We start from the raw sequence: 15597 nt of genomic DNA, 5'->3' as shown, positions 1-15597 counted from the left end.
TGAGCCGAGATCGCGCCTTTGCACTCCAGCCTGGAAGACAAATCAAAACTCCGTGTCAAAAAACAAAGAAAGAAAGAAAGAATGTTGGCCTGGAAAGTACAGTGCATGTTGGGGGATACTGGATAGGGTGGAGAATAGGGGCAAGGTCGGGCAGGGTTGTGTTCCATAAAAAGAGGTTAAACTTGATCCTGGAGACAACATAGAGACACCGCATTAGCTTTGTTTTTAGAAACCTTACACTGGAAATCTCTTAGAATAAGAGTATAGCAAAGTCACCATATATAGGATCCAAAGCTTTCCTTGATAGCAGTAACCACCAGTTAGAAAATAGGGGGAAAAAATGGAAAAAAACAATGTTTTTCAGTTACATTGACAACAAAAGCTTAAAGTACCTTGGAATAAAGTTAACAAGAAATATATAGAGAAAACTATAAATGCTTACTGCTGGACCAAAAAAATCCAAAAAGCCTAGCAGAAATGAAGAGGTACCATATTCCCAAATGGTTGGTCAGTCTTCATTTTGTAAAGATGTCAGTTTTCCCCAAATAAACGTAAATTCACTGCAATTTCCATAAAAGTCAGTTTTTTGTTTTTGTTTTTCCTCAGCTGTTACTGTCTCTGGGACAGTATTTTTGTTTTTTTTTTTTGAAACTTCACAAAATGGCTCTAAAGTTCATTTGGAGGAGTCCGTGTGTTGATAGATTTGCATTTAGTGCTATCATAAAAGTACAGTAAAGTGCTATAAGCAGTATGGTACTGGCACAGGAAGAGATGACTAGATTAATGTGACAAAATAGTCCTGCCCACCTATGCATGGGAAGTTGGGATATGCTAAACTGTTGTGTCAAATTAGGGAAGAAAGAATGAGTTTCACAAATTATGTTGAAACAATTGACAGTCATGTGGAGAAAAATGACTCACTCAGTATTTAAAAATACATTCCAGATAGATTAAAAATCCAAGTCTTAAAAAAACTATAAAGTTTTGAGGAGAATGTATAGAAGATTTTTTAAAATAGTTTTGGGGTAGGGAATGTTCTTCTGAAGCTGTCAGAAGCCATAAAAGTACAGTTGGCAGATTTGCCTACTTAAAAATGAAAAGCTGTAAGACAAAAGATGTCAACAAGGTTAAAACAGAGATGACAAATTGGGTTGATATTCGTAACTCATATAAGTGATGAAGATTAGGAACTGTAATATATATTTGTATGCTTATTGAAATACTATATATGTATCACACTTTTTTTTTTTTTTTGAGACGGAATTTCGCTCTTGTCGCCCAGGCTGGAGTGCAGTGGCTTGATCTCGGCTCACTGCACCCTCCACCTCCCGGGTTCAAGCGATCCTTCTGCCACAGCATCCCAAGTAGCTGGGACTACAGGCACCTGCCACCACGCCTGGCTGATTTTTGTGTTTTTAATAGCGACAGGGTTTCACCATGTTGGCCAGGCTGGTCTCGAACTCCTGACCTCAAGTGATCCACCTGCCTCGACCTCCCAAAGTGCTAGGATAACAGGCATGACCCACCCCACCTGGCCTTATGAGACCCTTTCGATTGCCTGCGCTGGTGCTGTAGATGGTAAGCTCCTGAAAGGCAGGCAATTGTTTGTCTTGTCTCTGCACTCCCAGCTTTTTGCAAGGTGCTTGTTACTTGGTGCCCAGTATCTGTTCCATGAACAGATGGATTCATGATTGAATGTGGAGGATGGATGAGAGTGAGGCTAGAGGGCTGGGCACCAGTCGGGAGGCAGCAGCCTTAGTTCTTAGTGAACAGAGGCGACAGAACACAGATTTGACAGATCTGGAGAAGATCAAATGAACAGACTGATTGGCGAAAGTGGGGGGCCAGGGGTGGGCAGTGGGTAAGAGATCACCCACCTTTCTGATTTGGTAGTCCTGGCTGCTGCTGCCATTCACTTAGCCAAGGAGTGCAGGAGGAAATGCAGGTTTGGGGGAAGGCCAGCTTGGTTTTGGACTAGATGTCTGGGATGTTCAGAGGGACAAAGCCAGCGTGAAGTTTTGGACCCACCGGAGGGAAGTCGGTCTACTGCAGGGAGTAGGTTTCCTGAGTCAGTGTTGGCTCCATGCTTGGCTAAACACGCATGTAGCTGCAGTGAACATCGCAGCAAGACTGAGGGACAGCTTGTGCTGTAGAAGGTCACTGGGAGGAGGCTGGCTAGGAACAATGGAAGGGGCATCTATTGGGGGAGTGTGAGTGTGTATGTGTGTTTATATGATTGCTTGTTTCCCCTACTTTCTGGTAACTTGAGGTGTCAGAACTGCAATCTCCAAGCCTTTCGATTCTTCCAAAGCTGTGGCCTGGTCTTTGGACCTTTGTTGACCAGGGTTCTACCTCCCCCACCCTCGTTCAACCCTGCTCCTCGTGACTTGGAGGCGCTGGAGAGTTTGGCTGGTCTCCCAGGACAGCCGCCTCCCAGGGCCAGGAGTGGCGGGAGGGACCTCGGATGAGAGAAGAGCCAAGCCGGTGGTTTCTGGAGGTTCAGCACATCCTGGAGCTGGAGGGGGCGGCAGTGGGGGTTGCGGTGGAGAGTTGCTGTCCCACCGTGACTCAGCATTCTGCTAGGCTGGGCTTGGGCTCAAAAAGTGCTTTGTCATGGAGGAGAGGAGCAGTCATAAGACCTAGAAGGCTATGGCTTCACTGTGGAGGGAGGGAGGAAGAGTGTCCCCCTCCCCTCATTTCCTAATGGGACAAAGACCAGAGGCCAGACTGGGAGCAAAGGGGTCTGAGATCACCTAGGGGGCCTCTGATGGTGTTTTTGCTGGCAAGCCGTGGTGTCACTTTTCCTACCTATCTCCTGCTCAGTGCCTTCCCGCTGTATGGGGAATTTTCAACAGATATTGAGTCTCTTTCCCTTCTAGGAATTGTTATTGTGTGGTCACAATTTAGGATCTACAGCTAGGAAATCATAGACCCCCACAAATTTTAAGGCTTGGGAAGGACGTTAGAGCTTCCAAATCATTGTGTTTTACAGATAAGGTGAGGCTTATCTGTAGCCTCAGAAGAAGGTTAGGCTTGCCCAAAGCCATGGAGTCACTGGCTGAAACACAAGCTGAAAACTAGGACAGGGCACATGACGGAACCCCGCGTGGCCATTAAATACGGTAAGTGTGTTTAATAAGTGTTTAATGTGTGTGTGCAGGAACGCTATGTGAAAAGGCAGACCCCAAACCATTCCACAGACTGATTGCAGCAAAGAAAAACCTCAGGGCTGGAGACATAGATGAGGATTGGGAGAGAATCGGTTACGTGGTATTTTAACTGAAGAGCTCATGTTTTAAATGTCTGGGATTCCCCCTGAAGTGAAGTAAAGCAGGAAATTCAAGTTTTGAAATTCCGAACAGGGAAAAACAATACTAAATCAGTATTCTGGTACATTTCTGGATGATGCAATCATACTCGCAGAGCTTGTCCTTAAATCATTTCTTGAAAACCCTTGAAGCCATTCAGACTCAGAGTCTAGGTATTCGGAATCCCCCGCTTCCAGAAGGTTAACGAGAGCCACAGCCTGCGATGTTTGAGGACAACTGTGAATGGAAGGCAAGGCCCATTTTGGAACGCTAACTCAGGCCTCACTGCACTCCAGACTTCTGCCAGAGACTTTATCGCATGGGGCCCCAGCTATGTGTTTACCTCTTCTGGCTGGACTTTGAACTTAACTTTAAGCTGTGTCCCCAACCCTGGTACAGCCCAGGGGTCCTTCCAGTTCTAGCGGTTTGCAGCTCTGTACCTCTTCTCTGGAATGGTCATGCCCAGCAGAACATCTGCTCTCGACCTTTGGACTAGCGGCTCTTGGAGATCAAGGGTCTTGCCTTTAACAGTCCCCAGCTGCATCCTTCCCAGTGAGCCCCTGGGATCTGCACACGGTGAAGAGGCCAGGTGGCCTCTCTGAACTTCGATTCCTGTATTATTTACGGTATCTGAAGACAGCCCTCTCCTGTGCTACCTTGAGCACCCGCTTTGGGCACCCTCTTCACCACAGTTCCCATTGCACCCTGTCAGCTGGGACCCAGCCACATGGCATCCCCACATCACCACATCCAGGCTCAGCTGTGCTCACCCTGGCCAAATCGGGAGGCCCAGCTCAGCGCAGGTGACAGGTGGGAGCCATGGCTAGCAGCCTTGGGAGGAGGGTGAAAAAACAGAAAAATGTCTTGCATGTCTGGGCAGGGACCTCAGCAGCCAGAGGCCTTGACAGCCAGGGGCTGGGAGCGCCTCCTCGTGGAAATGGATACTGTGCCTCAGGAGATTTCACCTTGTAGACACTCACTATGGGAGGGGAACGAAGGCTGCACAGCACAGTCCCTTGGGCACCGGGGCGGAGGGAGTAGGGATCAAGAGGGTCTGAGAGATCAGCAGCCAGGGACTAACCCAGCTGGGAGGCAGCAGAAGGAGCAGCTAGGGCTTTCCTGCCCCCAGAGAAGAGGCACAGTCCAGGAGAGCTAGTGAGTCTTGCTGGGCCAGCAGATGGGGCCTAGGTCCGCAGAGGGAAATCCTGAGTGTCCTGTGAGAGGGTCAGGACCCAAAAGATCTCACCCTCAGCATGGATGAGGCCTCCCTCCAGCCTGTGGCTGTTCCCACTGTCCCAGGCTCCTTATTTTCTGCCTGAACCACCTCCTGCAGTCCCACCCTCTCTAACTTGTCTCTTTTCCATCTGTCCCAGCATTATGAAATGCAAAGATAAGCACTTTGTGGTTATAACTTCTTAAAGGAGGCTGGTACAGTGGCTCACACCTGTAATCCCAGCACTTCGGAGGCCGTGGCAGGTAGATTGCTTGCCCAGGAGTTTGAGACCAGTCTGGGTAACATAGTGAGTCCCCCTCTCTACAAAAAAAAAAAAAAAAAAAAATACAAAAATAAGCCAGGTATGATGGCACAGGCCTATAGTCCCAGCTCTTCAGGAGGCTGAGGCAGGAGGATTGCCTGAGCCCAGGAGTTTGAAGCTGTAGTCAGCAATGATTGTGTCATTGCACTCCAGCCTGGGTGACAGAGCCAAACCTTGTCTCTAAAAAAATAAAAAATAAAATAAAACTCCTTCAGTGCTCCCCACTGCCCTTGGGATAGAATTGCAATTCCTAGGTGTGGCCCGGCCACTCACCCCCAGGCTTTAGTCCTCCAGGGTTCCTCTCCCACCTTGGGACTTGGTGCAGCTGGTCTACCTGCCCAGACGGCCTGCCCCTCATTCTTATGCATGAAAAGTACCCAGCCTTCAAGACCCAGCTCAAATATCCTCCCGAAGCTCCCTGCACTGCCCTGCAGAGCTGAGAATTTCCATTCTTTATGCCCTCCAGCGCTCCGAGCGCGTAGTCTCCACTGCCACGCAGTACTGCAGTGACCTGCTCCATACCGTCTCCCCCACTGCAAGGGAACTTCTGCCCTGTTTATCTTGGCCATGCCTTTGCCTTTCCCACCTCAGCACCTGGCAAAGCACTCAGAGTTTCGTAGGCTCCCAGACTACCAACAAATACGGGCTGGATTTAAGTTGGACTTAGCTCTTAGCCCAACTCTTACTCATCTTTTCTGTTACTGAGTGTTAGGCTGCGCCACCACTACCCCGTGCCTCATAGGTTTTTTGTTTTTTTGACAGAGTCTTGCTCTGTTACCCAGGCTGGAGTGCAGTGGCGCCATCTCAGCTCACTGCAACCTCTGCCTCCCAGGTTCAAGTGATTCTCCTACCTCAGCCCCCTGAGTAGCTGGGACTACAGGCACACACCACCATGCCCAGCTCATTTTTGTATTTTCAGTAGAACAGGGTTTTGCCGTGTTGCCCGTGCTGTTCTCGAACTCCGGGCCTCAAGCAATCTGCCCACCTCAGCCTCCCAAAATGCTTCCGTGAGCCACTGGGCCCGGCCAGGTTTGGTTTTTCCATGTTTACTTAATTAAGACTACCAGCTGTTTCTGCCTCCCGTATGGAAAATGCTGGGAATCAGTGAGTCTTTCTGGGGTTTCAGGATTATTCCTAGGCAGAGACCTGAAGACACTGTGAGGCAGTCGGGGCTGGGACCGGCGCAGCCACAGGGATGGCGATGTCACAGTCACAGGCTCAGTGGCTCTGAGGTCCAATCCCGTGGCTTGCTTTTGTGACCACAGAGTGTTTCCTCAACTGCAGGAATCTGTGGGCTGTCACTAGGGACCAATGGGGAAGAAAGGCAAGAAGGGTTGGTATAAAACCAGCTTGCTACTACAAAACAATGTCCTATCCTTCCTGGCAGTGGGCCAGTGCATTGTTGGAGTTGTCATTCCATAAACATAACGGAGATTTTTACATAAAGTAAGTTGACACCTTTGGCGCTGACACCGACAGCCCGTCTGAGTAAGTAGGGCAGGTAGCCCGTGCTGGCAGCAGAGGTTCCCTTTATCCAGTGAGGAAACTGGAAGTCAGAGAGGTTAAGAGACAGCCTTGCCTAAGATTGCGCAGCTGGTAAGAGACAGGGCTCTGACCGGAACCTGGACTCTGATTGTGGGTCAGTTTTCTAAATCTGATGCCCTGACACAGCCATGACGGCAATTCTGAAACTCAGCACATACATTACCCTTAATCTCGAGGCATGCAGAAGGAAGAGCTCCAAGATTCTACTTGCTTAGGCTTCTGAAATATTCCTGTAGCTGGAGAGCACTTCCCGCAGTCCTGAATCCTGAAGGCGAGCCAGCACCCAACTTCAGCCAGCTTCAAGCCACCAGAGTTGGCGGAGGGCACTTTCAAAGTAGTTGCTGTGTTTCTACCAGCAGCAAAGTTATCATGGGTGATCTTTGAAATTAATAGGCTGATTTGATTAGTGACTGAAGCCTGTTTGCTTGGTGGGAGTTTTGTGGTTCTTTGGAAGGCACAGGGGATCTCATGGCAGGGCTTAGAGAACTGGACTTGGTCTTGGGTTATCTGGACTTGGTGCTAATGGCTGGCAGGCCCAGGAGATGCCTGGGCAGCCTGGAGACTGGTGGCTGTCCAGTGGCATTCCAAGCAGGGCAGTCCCACACCGGAAAGCTAAGTGTATTTCTGGAGCATATGATTTCCAGGGACCATAGCTGGCTCCTCAGACCCTCAGTACTCCCACTGTGCTTGGCTGGTCCTCCCAGGGGTTGGGGGCCTCTGCTCAGCCACAAGACACACCATATTAGGGAGCGGTGGGAGATGCTTTCCTGAGGGTTTCATGGTGCCTCATTCCTATGTAGGATCTGAGAACCATATAAACTTGCCTGAAAGAGTCTCGGGGCCTCTGGAGCTGAAGCTGTTCACATGCCGGGAAGCATAGGATGACCCACTTCCAAACTGTGGCAACACCAGCTCCTCCCCTGGGGCCTTAGCCCATCCTTGGTTTTCTGTGCGGAGGGCTCACCCACCTTTCTGACAAAGCTTCTGATGCTCAGGAGCCAGTCGGCCTGAGTCAGAGCCAGGAGAGCCTTCCCATGGGAAGGGGCTTTACATGCTCTTACCTTTCTCATCTGTTTCCAGCTGCACGGATGATATTCTAACCCCCTGTCAAACATCCCTGCCTTTTGTAATTTGAAAGCATTAGATGGAACCAAGTGGCTCTCGTTTTTTTCCTACTATTTACTCACCTATCCAGCTGCCCTTTTGATATCATGGGTGTGTATGTGGGTGGACAGGGGTGTGTATGTATAGTGGCAGGAATCCAGATGTTTTGCTTTTTGCTTTTTACTGGAATTGATTTCTGCAGATCCATACCTACTTCCCAATATCCACCTCCCTTCTGGACACTAGATCCAGATTTTCCTCTGGGGATCTATTTCCTTCTTCCAACCTCTGTGATGTGCTATAATGGGAACTGCCTCCGTCCCTAGATTCAGGGATAGACATGTTTTGTTTTACTTGCAACAAATTTTTCAGTCCACTTACCTTTTACATCAGGGGTCCCCAACCCCGGGTCCGTAGACTGGTACCGGTTCGTAGCCTGTTAGGAACCAGGCTGCACAGCAGGAGGTGAGCAGCGGTCGAATGAGCATTACCTCCGAGCTCTGCCTGCTGCCTACCCGAGCTCTGCCTCCTGTCAGATCAGCAGCTGCATTAGCTTCTCGTAGGAGTGTGAACCCTGTGGTGAACTGCCATGACAGGGATCTAGGTTGTGCGCTCCTTATGAGAACCTAACTAATGCCTGATGATCTGAGGTGGAACAGTTTCGTCCTGAAACCATCTCCCTCCCCCACCCCTTGTCTGTGGAAAAAATTGTCTTCACAAAACCGGTCCCTGGTGCCAAAAAGGTTGGGACCACTGTTTTACATCATCTAAATGGCAACTGATTCTTGCATGCGTCACCGAATTTTCAAGACAGGAAGGAGCCTTTGAGACTCTCTAATACCTTCAATCACTCAACTAATGTTTTTATTTTATTATTACTATTTTAAAAATAGAGACAGGATCTCAACTCTGTCACCCAGGCTGGAGTGCAGTAGCACAATTGTAGCTCACTGCAGCCGCCAACTCCTGGGCTCAAGTAGTCCTCCCACCTCAGCCTCCTGAGTAGCTAGGATTACACCTGAGTAGCATGCCACCACACCTGGCTAATTAAAGCAATTTTTGATGGGGTCTCACTATATTGCCCAGGTCCCGAACTCCTGACCTCCAAAGATCCTCCTGCCTCAGCCTCCCCAAAGCTTGTGATTACAGGCCTGAGCCACTGCACCTGGCTTCAAACATTTTAAAATGCCAGCTCTGTGCCAGCCCCTGGGGTTAGATGAAGAAAATGATATCTGGGGCCAGGGACTTGGGGGACCAGATCACAGTTACAGGGAAAGTCAGTGGCTGAGCCAAGGACCAAAACCTAGGCCTTCTGACTCCCACACCAGCCTTCTTTCCTCATGCTTCTCTGCTTCCTGAGATTAAATTCTTCTGGCAGTGCTCACATACGGTTATGTGATTATGAAAAAACACAGGGAGCTCTGTGCCAAGCAGCTATCATTGGTTTCGTGGGCAGGGTTGCAGAGAGAGAGAGAGGAGAAGGACAAAGGAGCTTCAGTCACCCCTGCGTGCCAGACTCAGCTCTCTGGAGGGGGTGAAACAGGCTCGCGGGGCTGCCTGAGGGCTTGTCCTCTGGTGTCCCTCCTCTGGGCCCCATCGGCCCTCTGCTTCATCCACACCAGCCCCTGGGGTGCCCCACAGCACCCCGGTCCCCCGCCTCTGTCGTTTGCTGAAGTCTTTCCTCCTCTCGCTGTTCACTTTTATCTATCAAAGGCCCACCCTTTCTCCAAGCTGCAGTCCAGATCCTGCCTCTGCCGAGAAGTCTTCCTGGATTCAGAGCTTGACTCTTATTCCTGCTAATGTTTATTCCTTTACTGACTGACAGGAGGCCCTGTGCCATTGCATCACCACGGGGGAGGCTCATAGGAAGGCATCATAGAAGACTCATAGGAAGTTGGTCTTCATCTCTGCTCCCAGGAATGGGACCAGGCCCTGGCACCTGGCAGAGCCTCAGCTAAGACTCTGGTTGGATGTGATTGAATCATTGTGAGAAAGGGGAATCCTTGCCCTGCTGCAGGGCAAAACAGGGGGTAAAGTTTGGACCCCCTGCCCTGCCCCATCTCACAAGCATTGTGAAAAGGTCTTGAGCTTTGTCTGACTGGGTCTTGCTTGAGCCAGTACTGCCTCTTCATTCCTTGAGAGACGGTTCTTTGCACTTAACTCCAGGTAAGGGAGGGCCCGTCCTGCAGTTTCTCCTTAAGAGCCTGGAGTGGGAGCCTCGGGAGTTAGAACTGGTCTCTGGAGTTTGCCTTAAGCCCAACCAGCTTGGTCAGCTCTTTAGCCCAAAACTCCCGTATTCCAAGGGCAGGGGTCCTCAGGCCCAAGCTCCACCCAGCTGGGTGCGTTAGACTCAGACTCTTTTCTTAAAATGAATCAAGTAAGAATAAAAACTAATACGTATTAATAAAAGCAGATACTTCTTGACCCCTTACTACATAGGCCAAACGTCATTTGACAGATGAGGAAATTGATGCACAGAACTAGAAAGTAACTTGCCCAAGGACATACCTGCAGTTCCAATCCAGAGCCCACACTCTCAACCGCTCCTCGTCCCCACCCACTGTCCAGATCATTCGGCTCCATCCTGTCATCCACTTGTCATTCCACTGTTTGCCCAGGACCTAGTATGGCGGCTCCCATATGGGGGTTTAGTAAATGCTTATCAAATGGGTACTTATTGAATTTGAGATTTCTGTTTGTTTACCAGGTTATCCCTAGCAAGGCATGGAGGGAATAAGAGGGAACAACAAAAATGCTGGATGCATGGTGGCTTACGCCTGTATTCCCAGCGCTTTGGGAGGCTGAGGCGGATGGATCACCTGAGGTCAGGAGTTCGAGACCAGCCTGGCCAACATGGTGAAACCCTGTTTCTACTAAAAATACAAAATTAGATGTGGTGGTATGCACCTATAATCCCAGCTACACGGGAGGCTGAGGCAGGAGAATCGCTTGAACCCAGGAGGCAGAGGTTGCGGTGAGCTGAGATTGCACCATTGCACTCCACCCTGGGCAAAAAGAGCGAAACTCTGTCTCAAAAAAATAAATTAAAATGCTGGATGCTGCATCTCTGTCTTGCTGTGGGATCAGGCCTCGGCACAGACATCCCACCCAAGCCAGGCTTCTTGCATGCCCTTACTCTCTGCCATTCCCAGGGAAGGAGGATATATTTCTGAAAAGGTCCTGAATTTCAGATGGGCTCTCATCACTGTCAGTGTTAGGATGGAAGGGCTGAGCGCAGTTGCCTCCATATCAGCCCCTGTGAAAATACTCCAGGGAAAATCACTCTGGAGAGACATGGCTTCTGAGATGGTGCCCTGGGTGGATGGAGGACAGAACTGGGAGGTCTCACATCAGTCAGGATGATTTTGGTTTCAAGCAACAAAACTCAACCCACAATAGATTAAGCAACAAGGGGGATTTATTGGCTTGTGGAGTTGAAAAGCCCAGAGGAGGTGGACTTCAGACATGGTTCCGTTAGGGCTTGGGCCCCGTTTCTCTGTGATTCTCTCAGATCTGCTCCCATCCACAGGGCTTCGTCCTCCGGCTGTCTTCCAGCAGCATCCACAGTTGCAGGCTTCCTTCTTCCAGGGGTAAAATTAGGACACCCTGCCCTGCCCCATCTCACAAGCACTGTGAAAAGGTCTTGAGCTTTTTCTGACTGGGTCTCACTTGAGCCAGTACTGCCTCTTGGAGTGTCTGATTCTAAATGGTTGTTTAAGCAAATTAAGGAAATGGAGTTGATGACCACTTCTGAATGGCACTGGGCCCCAGGGCTCACTGGAGACAGGAAGAGTTTTTACCAATTGCTTTCTGCTCTTGCTTGCCTGCCGCTTGCGGTGTCTGATTTTACCAGAGTACGGTGACCTCAGCTGGGACCCTCAGGCCTGCACCATTCAGAGTTCAGAGCTGTTTGTGAATCTGTGTGAAGACCTCTAGGAGCCCAGCACTCAGATTTGGGAGGCCCCACTGCACATCAGGGCAAACATGTTAAAACATGCCCACATTCCGCATGCAGCATTGTAACCGAAACACAGGTTCAGTTGCTTGCCACTTGTAGAGTCCAAATAATAAGAGTGAGGTCCTGGTATAAGTAAAGTGACTTTTTATTTCAAAGCTAGCTTAGGGGAAGAGGTACAGGCTTCTTGCCTCAAGAGTACCACCTTGGGGCTGGGCGTGGTGGCTCAAGCCTGTAATCCCAGCACTTTGGGAAGCCAAGGCTGGTGGATCACCTGAGGTCGGGAGTTCAAGACCAGCCTGACCAACATGGAGAAACCCCTTCTCTACTAAAAAGACAAAATTAGCCGGGCGTAGTAGCGCATGCCTGTAATCCCAGCTACTTGGGAGGCTGAGGCAGGAGAATCGCTTGAACCCAGGAGGCGGAGGTTGTGGTGAGCTGAGATCGTGCCATTGCACTCCAGCCTGGGCAACAGAGCGAGACTCCTGTCTTGTAAGTACCTCTTGTAAGTGGAATCATGCAATATTTCCCGTTTTATGATTGGCTTATTTCACTCAGCATGATGTCTTCAGGATTATCGTTGGTATAGTATATGACAGGATTTCCGGTTTTTAAAAAAGACTGACATTTCATTGTGTGTATATACTGTGTTTTTGTTTGTTTGTTTGTTTGTTTGTTTGTTTGTTTTGGAGACGGAGTCTTGCTCTGTCGCCCAGGCTGGAGTGCAGTGGCCGGATCTCAGCTCACTGCAAGCTCCGCCTCCCGGGTTTACGCCATTCTCCTGCCTCAGTCTCCCGAGTAGCTGGGACTACAGGCGCCTGCCACCTCGCCCGGCTAGTTTTTTGTATTTTTTTTAAGTAGAGACGGGGTTTCACCGTGTTAGCCAGGATGGTCTCGATCTCCTGACCTCGTGATCTGCCCGTCTCGGCCTCCCAAAGTGCTGGGATTACAGGCTTGAGCCACCGCGCCCGGCCTACTGTGTTTTTTTTAATCCATTTATCCATCCACAGACATTTAGGTTGCTTCCACATCTTGGCTATTGTGGATAATGTCATAATGAACATGGGAATGCAGATATCTCTTTGAGATCCTGTTTTTCATTCCTTAGGATATGTACTCAGAAGTGGGATTGCAGTATCATATGGTAGTTCTATTCTTAATTTTTTGAGGAGCCTCCATATTATTTTTCATAGCAGTACACCATTTTATAATCCCACCAACAGTTTGCAAGAGAACCCTCCCGGGTTCAAGCGATTCTCCTGCCTCAGCCTCCCAAGTAGCTGGGATTACAGGCACCCACCCCCACGCCCACCTGATTTTTTTTTTTTTTTTTTTTTGTAGTTTTAGTAGAGACAGAGTTTCACTATGTTGGCCAGGATGGTCTCAAACTCCTGACCTCATGATCCGCTGACCTGGTAATCTGCCCGCCTTGGCCTCCCGAAGTGCTGGGATTACAGGCGTGAGCCACTGCACCTGGTCCACTTTTTGTTTTTTTGATAGTAGCTATTCCGGTGGGCATAAAGTGATAGCTGATTGTGGTTTTGATTTACAATTCCCTGATGATTAGTGAGCATCTTTTCGTATGCTTGTTGGTCTGACCATTGAAAGAAAAACAAACAGAAAGAAAAAACAAAAACAGCATCAACAAAAAAGTCCCCACACAAAACCCATCCAAAGGTCAGCAGCCTTGAAGATTGAAGCTAAACTCATGAAGATGAGAAAAAATAAATGAAAAATTGCTGAAAACTCAAAGAGCCAGAGTGCCTGTCCTCCCACAAATGATTGCAACACCTCTCCAGCAAGAGCTCAGAACCAGGCTGAGGCTGAGATGGATGAACTGACAGAAGTGGGCTTTAGAAGGGGAGTAAGAACCAACTTCGCCGAACTGAAGGAGCATGTTCTAACCCAGTGCAAAGAAGATAAGAACCATGATAAAATATTAGAGGAGCTGTTAACCAGAATAACCAGTTTAGAGAGGGACATAAATGACCTGATGGAGCTGAAAACCACAACATGAGAACTTCACAGTGCAACCACAGGTATCAATAACTGAATATGCCAAGTGGAGGAAAGAATTTCAGAGCTTGAAGACTATCTTGCTAAACTAAGACAGACAGAAAAGATGAGAGAACAAAAGAATGAAAAGAAAGAAACAAAACCTCTGAAAACTATGGGATTATGTAAAAAGACTGAATTTACAAATGATTAGGGTACCCGAAAGAGACAGGAGAATGGAACCAAGTGGAAAACATACTTCAGGATATCATCCAGGAGAACTTCCCCACCCTAGCAAGACAGGCCAACATTCAAATTCAGGAAATCCAGATAACCCCAGTAAGATACTCCATGAGAAGATCAACCCCAAGACACATAATCATCGGATTCTCCAAGGTCAAAATGAAGGTAAAAATGTTGAGGGCAGCCAGAGAGAAAGGCCAGGTCACTTCAAAGGGAAGCCCATCAGACTAACAGTGGACCTCACAGTGGAAACCCTACAAGCCAGAAGAGGTTGGGGGCCAATATTCAACATTTTTAAAGAAAAGAATTTCCAACCCAGAATTTCATATCCTGACAAACTAAGCTTCATAAGCGAAGGAGAAATAAAATCCTTTTTAGACAAGCAAGTGCTGAGGTAATTCATCACCACCAGGCCTGCCTTGCAAGAGCTCCTGAAGGAAACACTAACTTACCAACCACTACAAAAACACGCTGAAATACAAAGACCAATGAAACTATGAAGCAACTACATCAACAAGTCTGCAAAATAACCAGCTAGCATCATGACAACAGGATCAAATTCACACAATTTTAAATGTAAATCCAGCTCTGGATCAAGTGGACCTGATCTACAGAACTCTCTACCCAAAAACAACAGAATATACATTCTCCTCAGCATCACATGGCTCTTACTCTAAAATTGATCACAGAATTTGAAGTAAAACACTCCTCAGCAATGGAAAATAACTGAAATCATAACAAACATTCTCTCAGACTGCAGCGTAATCAAATTAGAACTCGTGATTAAGAAACTCACTTAAAACCACACAACTACAAGGAAACTGAACAACCTGCTCCTGAATGATTCCTGGGTAAATAATGAAATTAAGGCAGAAATCAAGAAGTTCTTTGAAACCAATGAGAACAAAGAGACAATGTACCAGAATCTCTGGGACACAGCTAAAGCAGTATTAAGAGGGAAATTTATAGCACTAAATGTCCACATCTAAAAGCTAGAAAAATCTCAAATCTACACCCTACCATCACAACTAAAAGAACTAGAGGCCCAAGGTAAACAAACCCCAAAGCAAGCAGAAGAAAAAAAATAACCAAGATCAGAGCAGAACTGAAAGAGATAGAGGCACCTTTCAGCCAGGCACAGTGGCTCATGTCTAATCCCAGCACTTTGGGAGGCCGAGGAGGGCAGATCATGAGGTCAAGAGATCAAAACCATCCTGGCCAACATGGTGAAACCCTGTCTCTACTAAAAATACAAGAATTAGCTGGGCGTGGTGGCGCGCACCCGAAGTCCCAGCTACTCTGGACGCTGTGGCAGGAGAATTGCTTGAACCCGGGAGGCGGAGGTTGCAGTGAGCCGAGATCACTCCGCTGCCCTCCAGCCTGGTGACAGAGCAAGACTCCATCTCAAAAAAAACAAAAAACAAAAAACAAAAAAAAAATCAGTGAATACAGGAGCTGGCTTTTTGAAAAAATTAAGAAAATAGATCGCTAGCTAGACTAATAAATACAAAAAAAATAAAGGGGATATTAACTGACCTCACAGAAACACAAACAACCGTTAGAGAATACTATAACCACCTCTATGCAAATAAACTAGAAAATCTAGAAGAAATGGATAAATTCCTGGACACATACACCCTCAAAGACTGAACCAGGAAGAAGTTGAATCCCTGAATAGACTAATAACAAGTTCGGAAATTGAGGCAGTAATAAATAGTCTACAAAAAAAGCCCAGGACAGATGGCTTTACAGCTGAAAATTCTACCAGGGGTACCAAGAGTAGCTGATACCATTTCTTCTGAAACTATTCCAAACAATTGAAATGGAGGGACTCCTCCCTAACCCATTTTACAAGGCCAGCATCATTCAGATACCAAAACCTGGCAGAGATACAACAAAAAAAGAAAACTTG

Source organism: Piliocolobus tephrosceles, chromosome 13, assembly GCF_002776525.5.
Source record: "Piliocolobus tephrosceles isolate RC106 chromosome 13, ASM277652v3, whole genome shotgun sequence".
NCBI classification, from domain to species: domain Eukaryota; kingdom Metazoa; phylum Chordata; class Mammalia; order Primates; family Cercopithecidae; genus Piliocolobus; species Piliocolobus tephrosceles.
The sequence above is the reverse complement of the archived record's forward strand: the minus strand, read 5'-3'. Positions refer to the sequence as shown.